The sequence below is a fragment of the Chrysochloris asiatica genome, unplaced genomic scaffold, assembly GCF_000296735.1.
Source record: "Chrysochloris asiatica unplaced genomic scaffold, ChrAsi1.0 scaffold00042, whole genome shotgun sequence".
NCBI lineage: Eukaryota > Metazoa > Chordata > Mammalia > Afrosoricida > Chrysochloridae > Chrysochloris > Chrysochloris asiatica.
Window position 1 is genome coordinate 13,141,633 of NW_006408560.1, and position 23,681 is coordinate 13,165,313.

Here is a 23,681-nt window from a genome sequence, read left to right on the forward strand (position 1 = left end):
TATCAACCGTGTATGTAGTGGGGATAGGATTTATCCTTGATGTGAAGATTCCCTCCTTCTCAGTTGGTATTTTGAGCTACTACATTCATAAGTATAGGGCAAATTCATCAAATTGTAGCAATTTACACTTGTTTACTTTATCAAAAATTTAATTTTTATCTTCCTCTACTTGAGTTCTGATAATCAAGCCATCAAGACTAGGTTGAATGGGTACTATTTACAAGTTTGGGCGTTCTTGTGCATCTCCCCTCACTTCATATCAGCTGGACACTTCACTCTCAGTTCTAGCCGTCCATGGCTATGTCCTTGTCTGTGGACTCAGGAGTTCCCAGGTCTCACCACACTTCAAACCAACCAGCCCTTCCTCTTCTCTCTCTCATCTCCAGGTCCATGGGGGTCTATGGAATGTGGTCGAAGTCAGCTCATATCTTCATTGTTGCCTTTCCCCCTCTTCCACTCACCAGTAGACTAACATTGACCAATTCTTTTTGGTACAGAGAATCTGAGTATTCCTTCCATTTTCTTTTGATACTTTTTATATCATTCAATAGTTTGGCGCCAACCCCCTTTATATTGCAAATCAAGGCTTGAATTTGTTCTCCCATTCTTTCAGCTTGAGAAATGTTGACTGGGTTCTTCCTTTTGGATTTTTAGCTCCAGGTCTTTACACATTTAATTATGATACTTCAATTTGTCTTCCCCAGATTTCCTTTGAAATCTTCTGTTCAACTCTTTTACTTCATCATTTCTTTCATCTACTTTAGCTACTCTACATTCAAGGGCAAGTTTCAGAACCTCTTCTGACATTCATTTTCTTTTTTTTCTTTCTTATGACCACTTGTTTTATTGATATATAGTATCCTTGATGTCATCCTACAACTTGTCTGGTCTTTGACCATTAGTATTCAATGTGCCAAATCAATTATTGAAATGATCTCCAAATTCAAGTGATAAATACTCAAGGTTGCATTTTGGCACTTGCATGCTTATTTTAATTTTTTCAGCTTCAATTTAAAGTTGCATATATGGATGTTTGGTGGAAGGTTGACCTTGTAAGTGATGACCTTGTGTATTTAGCTAATGAGATTTCTAACCAAGATCTTAAAGGGGGTGCATGGTTTCTCCTTGCTCTTTATAGTAAGATATTAGAGGAAAGAGATGGACTTAAAAATGACCTGTGTGAAATGAAAACAGAACTTAAAGATTTGGAAGATTCTGATATACAAGCTAAGAATATATTTCTAGAATTTTCACCATGGATATGGTTACAGAAACTCTTGTTAAAGATATTAAGCCTGTGAATGATGGATCTAACCAACAACCACAGCAGAAAACCAATCAACTCAGACTAAAGAAGACAGAGAAAACATGAAATGAAAGGATGCTGTCTGCCTCTTAAAATTCTAGTCATGAAACAGGATAAAGGAACTACATCTGTTGTCCTACAAGAAAAGAGCTATCCCTGGAGCAGCTTAGAGATCAGCAGAACTTGTAGAAGGAACATAGGAAGCAGAGCTGCCTCAGACTCAAAGAGTGGGACCATGGTCTCTGAGGTTTCAAAGGGTGGGGCCACAGCTTCCTAGGTTTCAAAGATTTAATCTTTAATAACTAAGACACTTTCTGACAACTCTGGTCAAATGGATTGCTTTATTCTCACCTTCCAGTCATGCCACAGCTGCACACAGTCAGACTCCTGGCACACTGGTATGTGGACTCTGTCCTATCTAAGTTTTCTAATGGAAAAACCAACAACATGTACCTACTGGCACCTCCCTTTGACTCTGCTGGCACCTCTCTCCTTAGAACACTCTCATCCTTTGATGTCTTCAGTGGTTTACTCTCCTGATTTTCCTCTTTCTGTTCTGATCTTGCCCCCATGACTTCATCTTCTGGCCTTTTCTTCAGGCCTTGTGCAAAGACCTCTCTTGCTCCTGCCTGCCATTATCTCTTCTAACTGGATCCTTCAAGATCCCAAATCTCTTCCTGACCCTCCCAGCCAAAGTGACCTCTTTGACTCCAACTCTCATGCTACTTAGTACCATCTATTGGCTGTTCCTGATTTTGTGTAGGAGACAATCAAGCTCTAGGATTGTACCACTACATTTGAATATGAGCTCGCCCCTAGTATCTGCATGACATTGTCATTTTCCCAACTGTAAAAAGGGAAAATACTTGTACCAACTCTCATAGAGTTATTGTGAGGGTTAAATGAGCTGTCATTTAATTAGAATTAGAGTTAAAATTTAATTAGAATTTGAAAAGTAATTAGAATAGTGCGTGACACATAGTCACACTAGAAGAATGTTGAGTATTGTACTGGAGTCCCTGGTTGGTACACGTAGTTAAAGTACGGGCTGCTAATTGAAAGATTGAGACCACCCAGAGGCACTTAGGAAAAAAGACCTGGCAATCAGCTTTTTTGAAAAATCAGCCACTGAAAAGCTTTATGGGGAACAGTTCTATTCTGATATACATGAAGTTGTCATGATTTGGAACTGACTCAAGGGCCACTGCTTTTGTTGTTTTGTTGTGCTGTTACCATCTTATGCTTGTATGTCTAGCCTTGACATAGTAGAAAGAACACTGGATCTGAAAGCCTGACTTTCATACTCTAATGGCTTTGTGACCTACAACAAAGCACTTCACTGCCTCAGGGTCTGTCTTCTCTTCAGGGATAGACATAATAATGTCTGCCAGGCCTATCTCAGGAGACTTTAGAGAGATGGAATGTGGAAGGGCTTTCCAACTTTCTACACATAACATGCATAGAGATATCTGACAGCCCCTCAAGGAGTCACCCACCCAGGGTTTCATCAAGAGACCAAGGCAGCCCCACAGGACTTGGAGCAAGACCAGACAGCAGACATTGCTGAGGAGAAAAAGAGCCACTCCTCCCAGGTTTCCCTTCAATTTTTCTTGCCCCACTGTTCCTGTGGTGGGCCACAGCCCTTCTCCTCTATGTAGGGGTTTGTAGTTTTAACAAATCATTTAAGCCCCTTATCTCTACCAACAAACTGTGTGGACTCCACCTTTAAAGATTCACAGAATTTGACCCCTTCTTACCACCTTTGCTGCTGTCACCCTGTTCCCAGTCTCTATCCTATCATATAGATCACTGGGTAGCTACCGAAATGATCGCCCAGCTTCTGGCTGAACAACACCTTATCCCCCAGCTGTGGCCCCAATCTAGTCTCTTCATAGTAGCCAGAGTGAGTCTTTCAAAAAGTAAGACACAGAAGCCATCATTAAACTAAACAACAGTTTGGTTGGTTGGTAGGTTTTGTACCATGGAGTCGGTTCTGACTCACAGAGACCCCGCAGAGTGTTTCTGAGGCTGTAAATATTTATGGGAGCAGAAAGTCTCATCTTTCTCCCACAAAACTGTTGGTAGTTTCGAACTGCTGACCTTGAGGTTAGCAGCCTGATTTGTAACCACTATGCTACTATTATTTAAGAATGTTTACTTCAAATGCAGTGTTCCTGTAAAAAAAGTATCAATATGAGTGCAAACTGACAACAGTTAATCTATAGCACAGGTGAGAATGTTAAGGGGGGAGAGCCTAAATGGATGGTGATAAAACAATATGGAAGGAGACAGTGACATCAGTAAGGTTGGAGTCTACAGATGTGGAAATGCATGCTATCATCCCGCTCCACACAAGGACTTCTTCCTGTACCAGACCATGTTGCTGCTGCTACTGCTGCATGCCGTCAAGTCGGTTCTGACTCATAGCGACCCAGTATAGGGTTTCTGAGGCTATAAATCTTTACAGGAGCAGAAAGCCTCTTTCTTCCATGGAGGAGCTGGTGGATTCAAACTGCTGACCTTATGGTTAGCACCCAACACATAAGCCACTATGCTACCAGACTTCTTTCTTTAATAATGTTTGTTTATTGTTTTTTTTTAAAAAATCACTTTTAATTATAGAATAATATGTGATAAAGATAGTTATAAATTACTTAAATGTATTATTTCTCAGATTACATATGTGAATATTAACAAAATGTTTCATAAAATCTTTCTATATTGAATTACAACATTATTAGCTGCAACATTACCGGTAATTAAGTGGAAGTCCTTTTTAATTTTTCTCCTCCTTTTCCTATAATTACTACTTCATTCCCTCACAAGTTATTGATGTATGTTCACAAATACTAATTATGACCACACTGTAGCTGAAACACCAAAAATTTTTGACAGAATCGTCAACTATAAAAACACCAGCAGTAACCACCACACTTCTTGTGACACATTCAGATACACCATGTGATTCAAAGCAACACTGTAATTGGATAATAATGACATCTCTGACTAAAGCACATTGTTGTTAAGTGCCATCGAATTGGTTCCCACCCATAGTGACCTTGTATAGGGTTTCCGAGGAATGGCTGGTGCATTTGAACCGCCACCTTGTGGTTCAAAATGACCTTGCCATCCACTGCATTATCCCATGGCACCACATTGTTGTTGTTGTTAAGTGCCGTGCAGTCGCTCCCAACCCGACCCTGTATAGGGTTTCTGAGGAGCAGCTGGTGAGCTTGAACTGCCGGGTTTGTGGTTCAAACCAACTTTGCAGTCCAGCGCATTAGCGCTCAGCGCCACACCAGGACTCCTCAAAAGTAAATCCGAATTGAGTTTTAATCCTGTAGGTAGGTATAGTGATACATACACAAGAAGAAGCTAGACTTACGAAAAATGTTTTTGTTGTTATAGCTAATTACAAGGATATTTTTAATAAAAAATAATAAATTCCTGCTGAAACACTGCACAAAAATTTTATAAAGTCATTTTGATGTCACCATCTCTAACAGAGTCTCCCAATGTGGTCTACACCCCCTGCACCCTCCTAATGACACCAGTGGGTAGAGACAGAATAATGACACAATGTGAAATAGATAATCAATGTTACTGAACTGTTCATGTAGTAACTGTGAATGGATATGTATGTCTGGTGGGGTACATTGAATAAAAAAATTAAATATTATTTTTAAAAAAAGACAACCTCCCTGCCACAAAATTCCCTTATCCCTAAGAACTAAAGCTAAAGTCCTTATGGGGCCTACAAGGGCCACCACCCTTCTCCCTGTACTCCCAGAGCCTCTTTGAGTCCATGTCCTAGGATTCCCCTTCCACCCACTCTGCCCTAGCTGTCTGGAGAGATTCCTGAACAGGGCAGTTCTACTTCTGTCTCAAAGCTTTTATATTTGCACCTGCTATTCCTTCTACCCGTACTCCTGATATGGTGCTGTAGGTTAATGTGCTGGGCTGCAAAGTCAAACTTTGCAAAACTGCAAGGTCGGCGGTTCAATCTCACCAGCTGCTCCTCAGAAACCCTATACAGGGTCGATATGAGTCTGAACCAACTCAATGGCACGTTAACAACATTCCTTCAACTGGAAGGCTCCAGACTCAAATAATTTTAAGTCTTTGTTCAGATGTCAGCTTCTTATCTGAGCAAAGACCTGAAAAATCTCCCTGATCATCATCACATAATCAACATTTCCCCAATTTATAATCACTGCTTCCCAACATCTTCCTTTCCTGAGCACAGTACCTGTCACCATTTGACATAATATATATGAGTATTTGACATAGCTTGTGTTTATTACTACCAACTCCCAATATGCTTCATGAAGAGAAGAATGTTTTTCTGTTTCATTTACTGCTGTATCCCTAACCAGTACCTGTTGCTCTGGCGTGTACTCTGACTCACAGGTATGTCACGTGTGTCAAACTAGAACTGTGCTCCTTGGAGTTTTCAATAGTTGAGTTTTCAAAAGTAGACCACCAGGTCTTTCTTCTGAGGTGTCTCCGGATGAATTGAAATTGCCAACTTTTTGGTTAGCAGTTGAGTACTTAACCATTTGCACCCAAAGACTCAGCTATATCCCTGCTGTTGTTGTTGTTAAGTGCTGTCAAGTTGGTTCTGACCCATAGCAACCCTGTATGGAGTTTCTGAGGAGCGGCTGGTGGGTTTGAACCACTAACCTTGTGGTTAGCAGTCCAATGCTTATGATATAGTGCCCCAGAACTCCAACTAGATCCTTAGCACTCAGTAAACATTTGTTGAATTAGAAAACCCTTTTAGTCTTAATAAGAAGCCAGAAGGATGGGGCTTGTTACCCCATTATACAATGACATAACAAGGAACTCAGAGAGTCACTGACCTAACTAACTTCTCACAGCAAGTGGAAAATCTGGGACTGAGACCCATATTTATTTCTGATTCTAAAAATGGTAACTTCAGTGAGCAAGGCATGGCGTGGGGCATGGAAGTGGCGTCTGTGTGCCCAGGTAGGGACCACCTGTCCTTGCTTGGCAAAGCACCCACTCAGTCACTGCCAGGAGGATGATGGTGAGAAGCTGTGTACTAACTGCCAATCAGTATTAGGGAGCCTAAAAGCTATTCCATCTTCACTGAGTCTTGGGTTTTATATTCATTTCTCCCACTAACTTGATCCAGGTTGCCAATATAACGCAACTCATAATTATTAGGCATCCTCTGTGTGCAAGAACATGTAGCTTTGTGGAGAAAATGGAATGAAGTCCCCATTTCTCCAGAGCATGATGAATCTTAATTGAGGAGCACTTGAAAAATGCCTGATGTGATTGGAAGAGTTCCACTGACAGTCAGTATTGTTGTTGTTAAGTGCCTTTGAGTCAGTTCTGCCTCACAGTGACCCTTTACAAGGTTTTTGAGAAGCCGTTGGAAGGTTTGAACTGCTGACTTTGTGGTTCAACGTTGTTGTTGTTAAGTGCAGTGAAGTCAGTTCCAACTCATAACGACACTGTATAGGGTTTCCAAGGCTGTAAATCTTTGCAGGAATAGAAAGTCTCATCTTTCTCCCACAGAGCGACTGGTGGGTTCGAACCACAGACCTTGTAGTTCACAGGCTAATACTTATCCTACAGAATGTTGAAGAATAAATGGCTTATGGTGACTGCAGGGTTATGATTGCTCATTTCAGTTACAGGTGACAACATCAAGGGAAAAGAAAGGTTTTCTTTTCTCCAAAACGATTTCCCTTATAACCATCTAAAATGTGCCATAAGAGGAATTGGAGACTCAGGGCTAACCACAAGCCTCCAAGCCCATGTGCCTGTGGCTCTCTGTGTCACTCTTATGGATGTTGTCCTATTTCTCAAGAAATAGGCTTTGGAATTTAGGAAAAGGACATTTCCCTCTACCAGGTAATTCAAGGTAATTCTTTCTGAGGCAAATCTAAATCTAGTCTTTTACTTCCAGCCCCCAAAACTAACAGCACAAGTGCCAGGCCTCCGTTATTTTTAAAAGGGGAGAAAGCCACCACCACCAAAGCACCACACTTGCAATCAGCGCCATGTGACTTGTCGTCAGACACGCATGGCTTGTTCTCGCTCTGTGACTATGGGGTTCAGGGGCTAGTGCTTGCTCAGAGGTGGTGGCAGGTACCAGTATGTTTCCTTTAGTAATTTTCCACAGAGACTTGTGACAGATAAGGAAGAGTTAGGACATCTGACTCCAGTCATGTGTCTGTCTGGATACGACCCCTCTGTGGTCTGTGGTTGGGAAGTGTAAGCAAATCCTAAGATTTCCTTAAGAAGCCTTAGTGGTGTGGTGGGTTAAGGGTTGGATTGCTAACTGCAAAGTCGGTGGTTCAAATCCACCAGCTGATCCATAGTAGAAAGTTGAGGCTGTCTGCTCCCATAAATAATTGGTGGTGGTGGTGGTGGTGGTATGCCGTAGAGTCTGTTCCGACTTATAGTGACCCTATACAGGATTTCCGAGGCTGTAAGTCTTTACGCGGGCAGAAAGTCTTATCTTTCTCCCGTGGAACAGCTGGTAGGTTCGAACTACTGGCCTTGCGGTTAGCAGCCCAATCACAGTGGTTACAAATTAGGCTGCGAACCGCAAGGTCAACAGTTCGAAATTACCAGCTGTCCCGTGGGAGAAAGATAACACTTTCTGCTCCCGTAAAGATTTACAGCCTCGGAAACCCTGTACAGGGTGGCTATGACTCCACGGCACATAACAACAACAACAACACTACCAGCGTTCCTTCATAAAGAATTAGAGCTTTGGAAATCTTATGGAGCTGTTCTACTCTGTCCCGTTGGGTCGCTGTGAATCAGAATTGACTCAGTGGCAGTGGGCAAAGCTTCTCTTCTCTTGGGGCCTATTCTTTGCTTTTCTTGAACTAGGCTGTTCTGCTCAATATCCCCACAGCACCAATGGGCGTACTTTACGTCCAAGGGAAGCCAGCTGCCATTTCTTGTGCAGACTGCTTTCTTCTGAGAAGGAAGTGCTGTCACCCTCTTCGAATGGTTATTAAATTAAAAACCAGATGGCTCATCTGGCAAGCCCTTCTGAGTCAGTTTCTCAATTTGCAGTGTTTTCTTTCTTCTTATTAAAAAATATTTCTATGTTTCCTGATTTGGAAATGTTTAATAAAATGCACGAAAATGGAGAAAAACAATATGTTTGGAAGAAGCACTGTTCCCAAAGAAAGTGTGACTTCCATGGTATGTGGAGGTGATGGGGCGGGGAGTCCCAGCTTCTGAGTCCAACAGATGGGGGTTCCGATCCAGCCCTGCCACCTGCTAGCTGTGTGAGCCAAGTAAGGTTATCACCTTTCTGAGTCTCAGACTTCCCTTCTGTACAACCAAGCAGGCAAAACCTCTCTCAAGGGGTTATGTTGATGATGGCATGAGATAATAAATACAAAGCCCTGCACAACACCTGGCATATACTTTGGATTTAATAAATGAGTCCATTCAGTCAACAAATACGAGTGAGTTCCTGGCTATGGGCAATCAACTCTGACTCATGATGATCTCATATATGTCAGAGTAGAACCGTGCTCCCGAGAATTTTCAGTGGTTGATTTTTCAGAAATAGATCATGTCTTTCTTCCAAGGCATATCTGGGTGGACTAGAATCTACAGCCTTTCATTTAGCAGCCAAGTGTGTTAACCGTTTGCACCACCCAGAGATGTGCATTTATTTCATGGAGTTTACAGTTCAGGGTCCTGGTAGTGTAGAGGATTACGAGCTGGGCTGCTAAACACAAGGTCAGCAGTTCAAATCTAGCAGGGCCTCTGCAGGAGAAAAATGAAGGTTTCTGCTCCCATAAAGATTTACAGCCTTGGAATTGACTCAATGGCACATAACCACCAACAACCACAGTACAGAGAGGGAGGCAGAAATCAAGTAACACTAAAGCAGACAGAGGCCCAATCACAATGGAGAGGAGAGACTTTCTGTGAGGACAAAACATTTGCACTGAGCCACACAGGAGGAATGGAGCAATGGTGAGAGCTTTCTAGGTGAAGGGGTTAGCTAAGAGAGGGCCAAGGGAAGACAGAGCACCATGGAAGGAGAGACTAGACAGAAAGAGGGTGCTCTTGAAGTTGCTGAGCCCCTTGGTCAAGTGAGTCATGAGCGTGCTTGCTTGGACACTATTGACCTGCGTTGTCATCCCATACCCTATGGTCTCTCATTTTCCTTCCTACCTCACCTCGATTTACCGTTCCAGTGCCTCTCCCTGCTCCTTCTTTTTTTCCTTTTCCTCGGAGTAGTAGTTGAAGGATTGACATTTATGAATGAATGTTAGAGTAGTTTCAAGGTTAACCCTGTACTCTGATTTGCTTTCCTGAATGGGCTGGGAAAGGGTAGGGTTCCAGCCAATCTGCTAGAAATGATTGACAACTTAAGGCATATCCATAGCAGTGGTTGGATGTCTCAAAACCAAGTCTCCTGAATCTCTGGAATGGTGGTGGTGTGCTGTAGAGTTGGTTCTGACTCATAGCAACCCTGTATAGGGTTTCTGAGGCTGTAAATCTTTACAGGAGCAGAAAGCCTCATCTTTCTCCCATGGACTGGCTGGTAGTTTCAAACTGCTGACCTTGTAACCACTATACTACCAGCTCAACTTGTAACCACTATACTACCAGGGCTCCTTGAATCTCTAGAATAAAAGAAACAAACAAATAAATAGCATTAGGAACTGTTGGCCTTGATTGAATACCAAGTCCAACCAACCTCCATGTTATTTCTGTTAGCTGCTATTGAGTCAACCTCGACTCATGACAAGCTCATGCTGCATGGTCTGTAACCTCGGCTTTTGTTTAAAGTCTTTGTTTTCTCCCCTGCCATCTTTGGTTTTTATTTAGCTCCACCTGCATCTAATCTTCTTTCTCCAGGGCTGCCATGTCCATAAAGTTGGCCACCATCAAGTGGAGTCTGAGACTGGTCCAGGGCTCACATGCCCCCACAACCAAGCCATCCCATACCTCAGTTTACAGGATTAGTTGGAAAGTCCTGGAACACTTCAGAAACCATGCAAATCCAGCTCAATGCTTTGTGGAAAAAGAGAAACAGAGCAAGAAATCACACACCTAACTTGCCCCCAGAAGAGGACTTTCCTGATCAAGGGGCTTCTAAATTCTCAAAGCAAGCATGCTCCAAGAAGTCTGAGAGCAGCAGTTGAAAGGAAGGCTCACACGTTGAAGACTCAGGCCAAGGGGCTCATGCTCCCCTCCTTGCTTATCCTGTGGTCCCATGAGAAGAAGGAAGGATGCAGCTGGGAAACTGCCCTCAGGATTGCATTCCTTTTTTTCTGCTTCTGGAATTGGAGACTGTTGCTGAAGGAAAAGAAGGAGCAAGACAAAGAAGAGACAGTCCATCTGGAGGTTGGCTCTTTTGTGAAGCCTGAAGACAATAGTATAAAACTCCCTCAGCACCAGCCAATCCATCATATAGCTGTGGGCCTCCAGCTTCTCATCTGAGAAATGAGGGGCCTGGGGCACAGAACCTCAAAGGCCCCTTCCAGCTCGTCTGCTGTAACTTTCTGAAAATTAGCTTTCCTCAGTTTCTGGCCCACACAGGATGAAGAGCTGGTCATAAGGGAATGGGTAACTGCAGCCCCAATGCCTGACAGCTCAGGACCATCTTTGAAAAGTCGCAGATTCAGTCTGGTGGTGCCAGGGGTCCTGAGGAATTATAAGCATGACTGTTGAGGATTTCTGCTCACAGAATGGGTTTCTCTTAGGGGACATCAGCCCAGAGGCCAAAGATTCCCTCAACATTTTGGGATTTGGACACATGACCAAAAACCCAGGGGGGCAGGGACTGTGTCTGTTGGATCTAAACGAGGTAATTCAGCATTGTCTCTCAACTCACTGAATCTTGGTTCCACATCCAGCCTGATAACCATCATCATTTTACAGAGAATCAGGGAGTGACTGGGATTTTCACCGCTGTGCTATATCTTTCTACCCCTCAAGGTACCAGTCATGCATGCACCCCCTTTACATTCACATCCCAGGAGAGAGACCATCAACTGGGAGCACAGATGCTCTCCAACTTGCTGTGTGAGTTTGGAGAAGTCAATTCCCTTCACTGGGCTTTGGTATTCTCATCTGCAAAATGGAAGGATTAGGCTGAAGGAATTCTTGAGTCTGTTCCAGTTCTAAATGTAGGTGTTTCTTTGCTTGCACTCTGTCTCCACCCTCTTCTCCCCAGTCTCTGGGGAAATGTGCTGGACTCTATGCAGACACAGAAGCCAGGTGCCTTCACCCAACAGCCTTCACTTTCATCCAGGAAGGCTTCACCTTGGGGAGCCACATCAGGTAATTACCAAGTTACAGAGTGATAGCTCCTAACCCAAGTCTCACCCAGTCTGATCAGCTATGACTCCTGAAACAGTTCAGCAGAGGGTGAGCTGGTGTCAAGGCCATTGTGAAAGAATGAGAAGAACTACACTCAGAGTCACCATTGGACTAACTTCCTCTCCATCTCCCTCTCTGTCTCTCTCTTAGGATCCTAAGAAGACCCATGAAGACACCCACATCCCAGCGTTCCCAGATCTGGCTCTATTTGAGAGGAAGCATCTACCACAGAAGATGCTTGTTACATGTTGCCAAGCAACCAAATGCTGCCTGAAAATTACAACCCACCTCTGACACTTCCTAGGACTGGAAGCTGGCAGATGAGAGGAGATTGCCAGGGAACAAAGGAGAAGTGTCAGGTGGGAAAACGTTGGTGTTGAGCAACCCCAGAAAACACACTGAAAGAGCCCAGACGTTGTATAAAGTGCCAAAATGCAAACAGATGGGGAAGAAAAACTGACTCACTGACATTAGGGGGATAGACAGAGAGAGGAGACGTGGAGAAAAGTCCCTGGGCTTTAAGCCCTCGAAAGGTTCCCTTTTATTTTTTGTCAGATCTGTCATGATTAGAGACACAATTGTTGATAAGGAAGGTGATGATGATGATGATGGTGAAGATGGCGATTCCTTAGGTAAATACTCATCTGTTGGTTTCTACTTTTGTCTGAGTGGTTTTTATCAGACACAACTCAAGCAACGGCACAACTTTTCACAGATTTTCAGGAAACTGTTATCCTCTACAACAGGGGTGAGGAATGTCCATTTGGTCTGGCCCTACCAAGGCAACCACAGTTCCAGCCATCACATTGTGTTGTTAAGTGCCACTGAGTTGGTTCCAACCCAGTGTTTCCAAGGAGCAGCTGGTGAGCTTGAACCCCCAACCTTGTAGATCAAAGCAACTTTGCAGTCCAGTGCATTAACCCACAGCACCACACCAGGACTGCAGCTATCATGTTGTGGTTGTTAAGTGCCGTCAAGTTGATTCCGACCCATAGAGACCCTGTATAGGGTTTCCAAAGAGCAGCTGGTGAGCTCGAACTGCTGACCTGTCAGTTTAAACGGCTTTGCAGTCTGGCGCGTTAACCCACAGTGCCACACCAGGACTCCTAGCTATCAGATTAAGGGTGAGTTAATTAAATGTATGATCAAATATAGCAATCTAATTTTTAAGTTGATAATTTGGTATGGCCTCACAAAGTATGTTATAAATATCCAAATGGCCCCTGGTAGAAAAAAGTTTCCCCACCCCTGTTCTAAAATAAACATCTCCACTGCCATTGTCATCAGTGCCCTCAAATATAGGTTCATTTTTTTGTTAGCCTAAATGACCTTGGGCTCTGGGATCATCTAGTTTGGGGAAGAGACTGGAGAAGACGCAGGCTGGATGACCACACCCAGCTGTCAAGGAGAAGAAGGAGGTGCTGAAAACTCCATACAGATGAGCTGCAGTTGAGGGGAGTGGACCAGCAGTAGGATCCTAGCTCACCACCTCTTGAAGTCTCCATTTCCTGATTTATAAGATGGGGAGATAACTCATGCCTTCCCCACTTCATAGAGTGCTGGGCAACAGAGGACAAAGTGTGTGATTGTAAAGCACCACAAAAAGTACCATGAACTATGGCTTCCTGGGGTGGTGCTACAGGATCAGCACTAGACTGCAAACCACAGGTCAGCAGTTCAAACTCACCAGCTGATCCTTGGAAGCTCTATGAAGGGTCACTTAACAGCAACAACAACAACCATGAGCTATAAGGTAGGGCCCTTTATCTATTCAACAGATAATGATTAACTTCCCACAAATGCCAGGCACAGTATCTTACAAAATTGCCATCTGCTAGGATAGAGGCTATTAACCAAGCGGCCTGCACACAATGGCAGGTGAGCCACCCCATTGCTCTTAGCCTCATTATTTCCATCAGTGAACTAGAGAGAATACTACAAAACATTACTGTGGTGATTAGATGGAAGAAAGCCCTGGTGTCCTGCTCCTGAAAGGTCTCAGCCTCAGAAACCTTATGGTGTGCAGTTCTATTTGGAAACACATGGGGTGGCCATGAACTGGAATTGAACTAATGGCAAATAACAAGAAGTAGACAAAAATCATTTAGACTTAACAATTGATGGTTCCCTTTCCCCTTCCTCAGGTTTCCCTTCATTGGATTTTAAAGACCCTGAGCCTCTACTTAGAAACCTTATACAGACAGGGTAGCTATGAGTCAACCACTATGAGTAGTTGGCACTGACTCTACGGCACTTAACAACAACAACAACAACAGTCTCTCCTGGCCCCCAGGGATTTGTTTAAGTTGGCCACAGTGACACGCAGGCAGTTTTAGGAGAGAACAGACTAATTTCTGAAACAATGCAAAGCCTCAAGACACATTTATTCTTTCAATGAAATCCAGTTTCAAATGAGCACGATTTATGGATGTTGTTGTTGTTAAGTGACGTCGAGTCAGGTCTGACTCAACAATCTCATGTGTTAAACCTGATAAAGCTACTACCAATTAACTATGTTCACATATATTTAACTCTGTGAGCTGGATCATATAGATGTTTACTTTATCTAATTAACCTTGGAATATACTTTTTCAGAAAAACTCTAACCAGTCACCAACTCACCCAAAAGCTGACATCATGGCATTAAAAGACAATGGTTTGTCATAGCATGAGTAGAAGTATGCACACCAATGTTCATAGCAGCACTATAGCAAAAAGATGGAGACTGCATATGTGCCCATCAATGGAAGAATGGATAAACAAACTTTGGTACATACAAACAATGGAGTATTATGCTACCTTGAAAAATAACAAGGAAGCTGCCAGCCACCGCATAACATGGATGAACCTTGAGGATACTATGTTGAGTGAAATTAGTCAGTCACAAAAGGACAAATATTGCATAAGATCATTATTGTAAAAGCTTAAGAAAAGATACTCACACTAAAAAGAAAAGAAAAGAAAAAAAAAGACAATGTCTCGTTTCTACTCATATCCACTAATAGGAAATGGCTTCCCACTAAAACTTGCTGGTTTTCTTTAGTGTCTATCACAAATTCTTTCAAGGTACCAGACAGTATGCCCTCAAGCAAATGATAAAATGACCTCACAGCCCAAATTGAAAGGAGGGCTTAACTCACCTTGCCCATTTTATCTTTTCCCCTTTTTCCCCAATACAATCACACTCCATAACACAACTTTCCAATTTAATGAATATTCAAGGAGCCCTGCCACAGGAAGTCAGGATCCTGCACTCCTAGGCCTCCAATGCCCTGCATCTAAGGCCTCAGGGTTAAGCACCTGCCTCACTAACCCACTGGGTCTCATACAATGGGGACTCTGGGCTCCAGGTCCTGCCTGCTCACTTCTTAGGTCTTTGGGAGAAGAAAGGCATGTATTTTATGGTTTCTCTGGCTTCTTTCTCCTGCCTTCTCATATTTGAACTTCATAACTGCCCTGGAAGTAGGCAAGACAGGCTTTTATCGTCAATCTACACATCAGAAGAGTGAGGTCCAGGAAAAGTCCAGCCATCTCATCTAGCTTCCATCCAGCAAGAAAAAAAAAAAAAAGGAAAATAAGGTGTGATCTTTCTTTATGGAGTCCTGGTGTGGTACTGTAGGATGAGAATTCGACCTCAAGGTTGGTTTGAACCACAAGGTCGGCGCTTTGAATTCACCATCCAGAGTCTGCCAAGAATCAGCTATGGGCATAGGTATTTATATTATTTAATAGTGAGTGAACAATTTGCTCATACAGAGAATTTCCATAAGTTGGAGCCAACTTGATGGCAACTAACAACAACAATATGACTTGCCCAATATCACAGAGCTGGTCTATTTTCAAGCTAGGTTATATACCCAGGTTTTCTGACTGAATTCAGGAACCACATACTTTGCAGTCTGTAAACAATATACCTTACATTTAATTCACCCCTTCCATAAAGGAGACCCAGGTTCCATTTCTGTCCAACATCCCTTGTGCAAAGACATCACCTGTCTGTCAGTGGAGGCTAAAGTATTGCTCTAATGCTGAACAGGTTTCAGTGAAGCTTCCAGACTAACATGGACTAGAAAGGTCTGGTGATCAGCAAGTGAAAATTCTATAGATCAAAATGGTCCAATCTGCAATCTATCATGGGGCTGTGTAACATCTTGTTCTATTGTGCATGGATGGGGTCACCATGAGTCAGGGGCTAAATCTATGTCAATCAATAACTGTTATTACAGTTGTTTGCTAAGGTTACTAAAACAGAGCCAATTTTATCATGGGTTGACTAGTGCCAGACTGTGGAGAACCTTTAACACTAAATGAAGAAATATGGACTAATCTTCTGTAGTCCAATGGAAGATGATAGGGGTATGTATCAAGGAGGTAGCAGAAAGATATGGATCCTGATGTGGCATTGTGGGATCAGCACTGTACTGCGAACTGTAAGGTTGGTGGTTCAAACCCACCAGCCGCTCCTTGGTAACCCTATATAGGGTCATTGTGAGTCAGAACTGACTCCATGGCACTTAACAACAACAACAGAACAAGAACAATAGGGTTTAATTACTGAATAGGCTTGGGTACAAGGATGGTGAATATTTTTGAGACTAAGAGATACTGGTGCCCCAATACCCCTTCTCCCCTTCTTCTCTGGTAAGAGAATCCAGGAATTTCAGCTGAACACATGGCTACCAATAATAAAGACTACATTTTCTAGTCAAATGAATGATTAAAGGATGCAAATGGAAGTGTCATATGTGATTTATAGAGAAAGATGTTAAGGGCTGTCGAGTCGGTTCTGACTCACAGCGAACCCTATCTAGTTAGGTTTCTGAATAATGTCTGGTGAGTTTGAAGTGCCGACCTTGTGGTTCAAACCAACCTTGATGTCGAATGCTTATCCTATAGCACCACACCCGGACTCCATAGAGAAAGAACACACCTTATTTTCTCTTTTCTTCTTCTTGCTGGATGGAAGCTAGATGAGATGGCTGGAGCCCCAGTAGCCTTCTTGGACTACAGAAAACAAGTCAAGTACCAACAGTGGCAGGATGTCTGGGTCCCTAGTACCACACTAGGTTTGGATTTCTTTCCTGCTTCAGTTACTATTATTTTGGATTTCCTGTTACTTAAAGCCAAAAACTAATCCTAATTGATCCAGTTTCTGAGAAAAAGAAGACAAAAACAGAGAAGCAAAGAGAGAGTTTCAGAGTAACATGATGAGTTGGGCTATAGACTTAATGCATGGGACATTCGTGCATGAGAACGTGCTCGTAAAACTCAGAGTTCATTCCAGAATTCTGCACTGCCACCACTACCCTCAAGTCACTTTCATCTCTTACGTGGTCTGTTTTTAAACTTGTCCTCCTAGTAGCTTTCTTGCTCACCTCTACTCTATTATCCCCCAAAGAGTCAGAATGATATTTTTAAAATGAACAACACTGTATAACTCTATTCTTAAAAATCCATCAGAGATGTCCACAAAACTTCAAACCTTCAATATGGCCCACAAGGCCCTAAACTCTTGGCTTTGGACCCCTTCTCTAGTTCGTTCCCTGTCACACTCTTGTGCTCCATCCCGTCCACTCTTCCAGCAACTCCACATTCCAAGCGCTTTGCTAGCTTGAGGCAACGTTCACCTCATTGCCCTGTGAATGGCTCATTTCTTCTTCTGCAGATCTCAGCTGAAACGACACCTCTCCAGAGAGACTTTCCAAGTTGGTTGGCCCCAGTAGACCTCATCCCTTCCATTACTTAAGAACAGAAGAAGAAGAAAAACAAACAAACAAAAAACTTCATTACAACCTTGTTTCTTTCCATCTTCACAGTACATACCGTAGATTTGAAATTATGTATTTATTTGATTCTTTACTTGTTTGTTATCTGTCTTCCCTGGTAGGCTATAAATCTCTTACAGGAAAAAAAAACCATGTGTGTTTTACTCTCTAAGGTATACTTAATTCTTAGCACAGTGCCTGGTGAAGAGCAGGGCTCAATAATTATTAATAATATTATTATTTAGTGAGTCATTCATAGTAGAGCATCACAGCCCCTGGGAGAGGCTTGGCTCAATTCTTCAACTTGGGAGGGAGGTGCTCCCTCTGCTGAGCTCACAGTGAGCCTGGATACATTCCCTGGGGCTGAGATGGGAGGGGATGGGGAATGTCCAGTTCTAGGAGTCCTGGTGTGGCGCTGTGGGTTAATGCGATGGATTGCAAAGTCGCTTGAATCGCAAGGTCAGCGGTTCAAGCTAATTACTCCTTGGAAACCCTATACAGGGTCACCATGGATCAGAACCAACTCAACGGCAATTAGCAACAACAGGAAGTCGATCTGGTGGAGGAAAGGAGGTGGAGAAGAACCAGGATGGGATGTGTCTAGAAAGCAAGATTAGTGCTCTAGAGATTATGCGTAAAGGTCTGCAAGAGCTTTATAAGCCACTACTTTTATTAGCGGAAAAACTGAGGCAGAGAGAAATGGACCCCACAGCCTTGCTAGAGCCATGAACAAGATATCAACCTCTTGATGCTTAGAGTTCTACCTGATTTCCAAATGGCAAAACCACCCTTCCAGTTTTAACTCTACTTGGGGTGGGGTTGCTCGTTGATTGTGGGTATTCCTTAGGCAGTGCACAAAGCAAGGAAATAGTCATCTAAAAAGAGGGGAGAAGGCCATTTGGAGGAGAGAATGCTCTCACTCAAGCTGCCTTCCACCTCAGATGTGGAGGTCTGTGAAAATTATGCCAGAAAAATGCTCCATCAGTTATGCTAGGAGACTCAGAGGGCAGGGCTCCACACCAGCCTAGGGCAGAAACGGGGACTAGCTAACACAGAACTGTGAAACCTCCCTTCCCTCCAACCCAAGTCTAAACCTTGTGGGGCTGCAGGTTCAAACTCATGCTGGCTGGTGCCTGTGCCTGAAATGCAGGGCACCTTGGGATCACCAGGGACACACAAAATAACATCAAAGCTGAAAAATGTAAAAAGAATGTGGGTTTCCTGTCTCGACTAATGTCAGCCCACAAATAGATGTTACTGATGAGGTTTACAGAAACTCCTCACTGTGTGACTCAGTCACCTAAGACTCAAACCTTATAGGATTTTTGGTAGTGTCCTCCCAGCAGTGTAACCCTTCTCAACCAATACTAACAAAAACCCCCAAGAAAACCAAGCCCATTGTCATGGAGTTGTTCCAACTGATGGTAACCCCATGTGTTACAGAGAACAACTTTACAAGCTCTGTTAATATAAGATACTAGTCCCAGAGCTTCCTGTGGAAGATGAAGAGCAGGGTTTTGTTGAGGAAAAAAAATAAATGATGCCTCTCTTCATTAACAGGCTATATATGCCAGGATAAGCCTTAAAGTATTGCTACTAGGGTTTCAGTTCATATACGCATGGTTTCATTCCAAACAAAACGTGTTTAAATATGTCTCTGCCATCAGTGGAGGGCTGTAGACAAATTGTTTTAGTCTCACGAGTGTCTTCAAAAAAAGATCCTCTCAAAACAGTGGCTTCCAAGAGGATCTGCTGGGCCAGTTACATTCAAGGCAGAGAGGTCAGATTAGAAGGTTAGGAAATTATTTGGGGGGGAATTCACAGGGGTGCTCTTGATAGATTTTCTCAAAGGACAAAAGACAATCATGGGGCTTATTATGAAATTTTAAGAAAACTGAAAACTACATTGGTGAGAAAAAGGCCAGGAAGGTTGTGCTGAGTAATTTTTTCCCCATCATGACAATGATCCTGTTCATTCGTTGAGACTAGCAAGAATTTTGTTGGAAAACCTTATAGCCCTGATCTTATTCCTGCAGACTTCATTTTGTTTCCAAATACACAGAAAACATGATTTGAGTCCCCTGAGGATGCCTATACTGCCATTGTGACATGGTGTAAACCAAAGAGTACAAAATTCTTCTGGGAAGGGCTGTTGTTGTTTTTGTTAAGTCCCACTGAGTTGGCAATGCCTCATAGAGACCCTGTCTAGGGTTTTTGAGGCTTTATATCTTCAAGGGAGCAGAAAGCCTCATCTTTTCCCCATAGAGTGGCTAGTGGACTTGAACCTTGTGGTTCACAGTCCTGTGCTTATCATATGGAACCACCATGCTCCTCCAGAAAGGGTTAGAGAGAAACACCACCTTCAGAAGTGAGTAAACCTAGCAGAGGATATGTCAAGAATCAATAGCGGGTGGCGACTAGGGTGGAGGTGCAGTGAAGTTCGCCCTCAGCGATACCACAGAATACCAGACAAAGCAGATCCAGGGCAGAGCTCCAAAACTTGGAACCACAGAGCTAGGAATATTTTAAAAGCTTGAAGGCGTATAGTTAGTGGAACTTGAAGCTGAAGTAAGAAATTGTGTACTTTTGGATCTGCCGAGTTCAGAGGCCTAGAGCCAACATCTTGGGTGAGACCAAACAGCAAGACCAAATGGGGGAGCAGAAAAACCACGGGAAAATGCCATGGAAACCTTGGAGCAAAGGTGGACAACATACTTTGTCAATTTTGCTTTGTTCTGATTTTCTTTTTCTTTTTTGGTATATGGTCACTGGCACCTCCACTGTTTGCACACCTCCATTCTGGTGACTGGGGTGGTGGTGGGGAGCCTGAGCAAGTGGACACCCCCCTCCCTCATTACTGGTGGGTTCTTCTGTCACTCATGCGCACAGGCCCTGAACGTTTGTATGTTTTTTTTAAATACAGAAAAGGGCAGGACAGGGCTGTAGAGAGGGAAAGACAGTTTAAAAACGAAACGGGCCAAAAATTTAATAAAAGCCTCAGGTATAGCATAACAACCAACAGTGGCATCTTTGAAAGCAAGAAGCTGAAGAAAGGACATTACAGTCATACTCATATTAGGCTACATATTGTTTTTTTTTTTCTTTTCTCCCTCCTCTCCTGTTTCTGAGATTATAGACTGCAGTATTCAGTCTAGTTTTGTTGTTGTTGTTGTTTTTTGGGTATGTTTGTTTGTTTTTGCTGGTGCTGTTTTGATGTTTTATACTCCCCCTTCTACCTTTGGGCTTTGGGGGACTCTTTCTCTCCCTATATTACCCAAGAAGAGTCAGCACCTGCTGCCATATAGTCAAGCTACAATCACACTCTAAAAAAACCAAAACCCAAGCAAGAATCAATACCAACTGCCATATACCAGGGAGGCAGACAACACCTGTGAAAGTTACTCTGAGTTAACTAATAAGAAGAGTGAAAAGGGAAACCTACCTCCTCATCATATCTACCTGGAAGCAATCAGAAAGCATTAAAAATACCAAAACACATACTCAATTAAGTATCAAGGCCACAGATAAACACTAAACATGTCCAAGAAGCAAAAGCAGATGACCATATCAGCACATGTCCAGAAACAAGATAAAATGTCTGAGACAAAGGACTTAGAGGTAGACCTGGACTCCATTCTGGAAGGAGGGCAGGCCTTGGAAATGTCTGAGAAGGAATTCAGAAAAAATGATTATAAAATGTTTCAATACACTTTACAATGCAGTTGAGAAAAATAAGGAAGAAGTCAGGAAAGTGCTACGGGAACAATCAAACAAGATAGATACAGCATTGGAAACAATTCAAAACCTACAGAAAGAGGTCCATATGATCAATAATAGAATATCAGAAATAGACAATATTCTGAAAGGGCAAAGGAGTATAAAAGAAGACATGGAAGGCAGAACCAGTAAGCTGGAAAACAAATCTCTCAATACCACTAAAATAGAAGAAAAACAGAAAAAAGAATTTAAAAAATCTGAAGAAGGTCTAAGATTAATGTTGGACAACATGAAGAGGAATAACTTAAGAATTATTGGCATTCCAGAACAAGAAGAATCACACAAGTCCACAGAGTAAATAGTTGAAGACCTGCTGGAAGAAAATTTCTCTAACATTTGAAAAGTGAAAAGATAAACATTGAAGAAGCTCAATGAACCTCAGAAAGCATAGACCCCAAGAGAAAATCACTGAGACATATCATAATCAAGCTCTCCAAAATCAAAGATAAGGAGACACTCCTGAAAGTAGCTAGGGAAAACAGAAGGGTTACATACAAAGGCAAGCAAGTCAGATTAAGCTTGGATCTCTCAGCAGAAACCATGCAAGCAAGAAGGCAATGGGGAGACATATATAAAACCATGAAAGAAAAAAAAATTACCAACCAAGAATCCTTTATCCTGCAAAGCTAGCAATCAAATAAGATGGTATAATAAAAATATTCCAGGATAAACAGAAGCTAAGGGATTTTTCCAAAGACAACCCTGCACTATAAAACATCCTAAAGGGAGTTCTATGGACTGAGAACCAACAAGAACAGACAACAACCAGAGATTGACATACATGGTACCACCTCCCAGAATTAAATCAGCAAAAGGAAGAGTCGAGAACAGAACAAAACTGTAAGAACAAACTCAGAGGATCTGGGAGGTCAATCTATGATCAAAACAATTACAATGTAAAAAAAGGTAAACACATAGGAACAGAGACCCAGATGGTGAGAAGGTCAGGTCGATTACAGGATAAAATAGACTGCACTAAATGGAGGGAAAAGTTAATGGACTATAAGGCAACCTCAAAGAAAATTAGCACTTCACAACATACCAAGAAAATGAAAATCCAAGAAGAACATGGAAACATTGAAACTATGAGGAAACTCACAAGAAAGAACACAAAAAGCATGAACTCAACAAAGGAAGACACACAGAACAAAGAAAGCAGCAACACCACAAAAAAACAAATATAATGGCAGCAATTAATCCATACCTATTGATAATTTCACTGAATAAATGGATAAAATGCACCTATTAAGAGACAGAGAGTGGTAGAATGGATAAGAAAACAAGATCCTTCAATATGTTATATGCAAGAGACACATCTCAAAAACAGAGACAAAAACAGATTAGAAGTCAAAGGATGGGAAAAAATATATACCAAGCTAATTATAATAAAAAATGAACAGGAGTGGCAGTGCTAATCTCTGATAAAAATAACTTTAAGGCAAAACCCAGCATAATAGATAAAGATGGACATTATCTCATGATTAAAGGGACAATTGAACAAGATGACATAACCAATATCTACGCTCCCAATGAAACAGCTCTAAAATATATAAAGTAAACTCTAATAGATTTTTTCTTCAAATCTATTAGAGTTTTAATACACTGTTTTCAAAATGGATAGAACAACCAGAAAAAAAACAGAAGAACTAAACAACGCAAATAGCCAATTGGACCTCATAAGTGTGTACGGAGCATTCAACCCAACAACTGAACAATACACATTCTTTTCCAGTGCACATGGAACATTCTCCAGAATAGACCATGTCTTAAGTCACAAAACATATCTCCATAAATTTACAAATATCAAAATACTACAAAGCATCTTCTCACACCACAATGCTATCAAATTAAAAATCAACAATAGGAAGATCAAGGAAATAAAGTCAAATACAAGGAAAGTGAATAACACCCTGCTGAAAACCAACTGGGCAGTAGAAGAAATTAAATGTGAATTCACAAAGTTCCTAGAATCAAATGAGAACGAAAACACAACATACCAAAATCTTTGGGACATGACAAAAGTGGTGCTGAGAGGACAATTTATTGCAATAAATGCACACATCCAAAAAGAAGAAAGAACCAAAATTAACACATTAACACAGCACCAACAACAATTAGAAACAGACCAACAGAGGGAACCTACAACTACCAAAAGAAAAGAAATAATAAAGATTAGAGAAGAAATAAATGAGATAGAAAAACTATAGAAAGAATCAACAGGACAAGAAGCTGGTTCTTTGAAAGGATTAACAAAATTGACAGACCATCGACAAACCTAACAAAAGAAAAGAGGTAGAAGACACAAATAACACACATTAGAAATCTCATGGGCGATGTCACAACAGAACCAAAGGAAATTAAAAGGATAATAACAGAATACTATGAAGAGTTGTACTCCAACATATTTGAAAACTTAGAAGAGATGGATACATTTTTAGATAAACATGACCTACCTAAACTTACACACAGTGAAGTAGAAAACCTAAACA

The 23,681-nt window shown here is 42.0% G+C and overlaps 1 protein-coding gene across 2 annotated transcripts in view; it reads right to left on the minus strand.

Moving 5' to 3' along the window:
- KCNN3 (potassium intermediate/small conductance calcium-activated channel, subfamily N, member 3) overlaps positions 1-23,681 on the minus strand; it is a 280,297-nt gene that overhangs the window by 51,903 nt on the left and 204,713 nt on the right. The gene's annotated exons all lie outside the window — the stretch shown is intronic.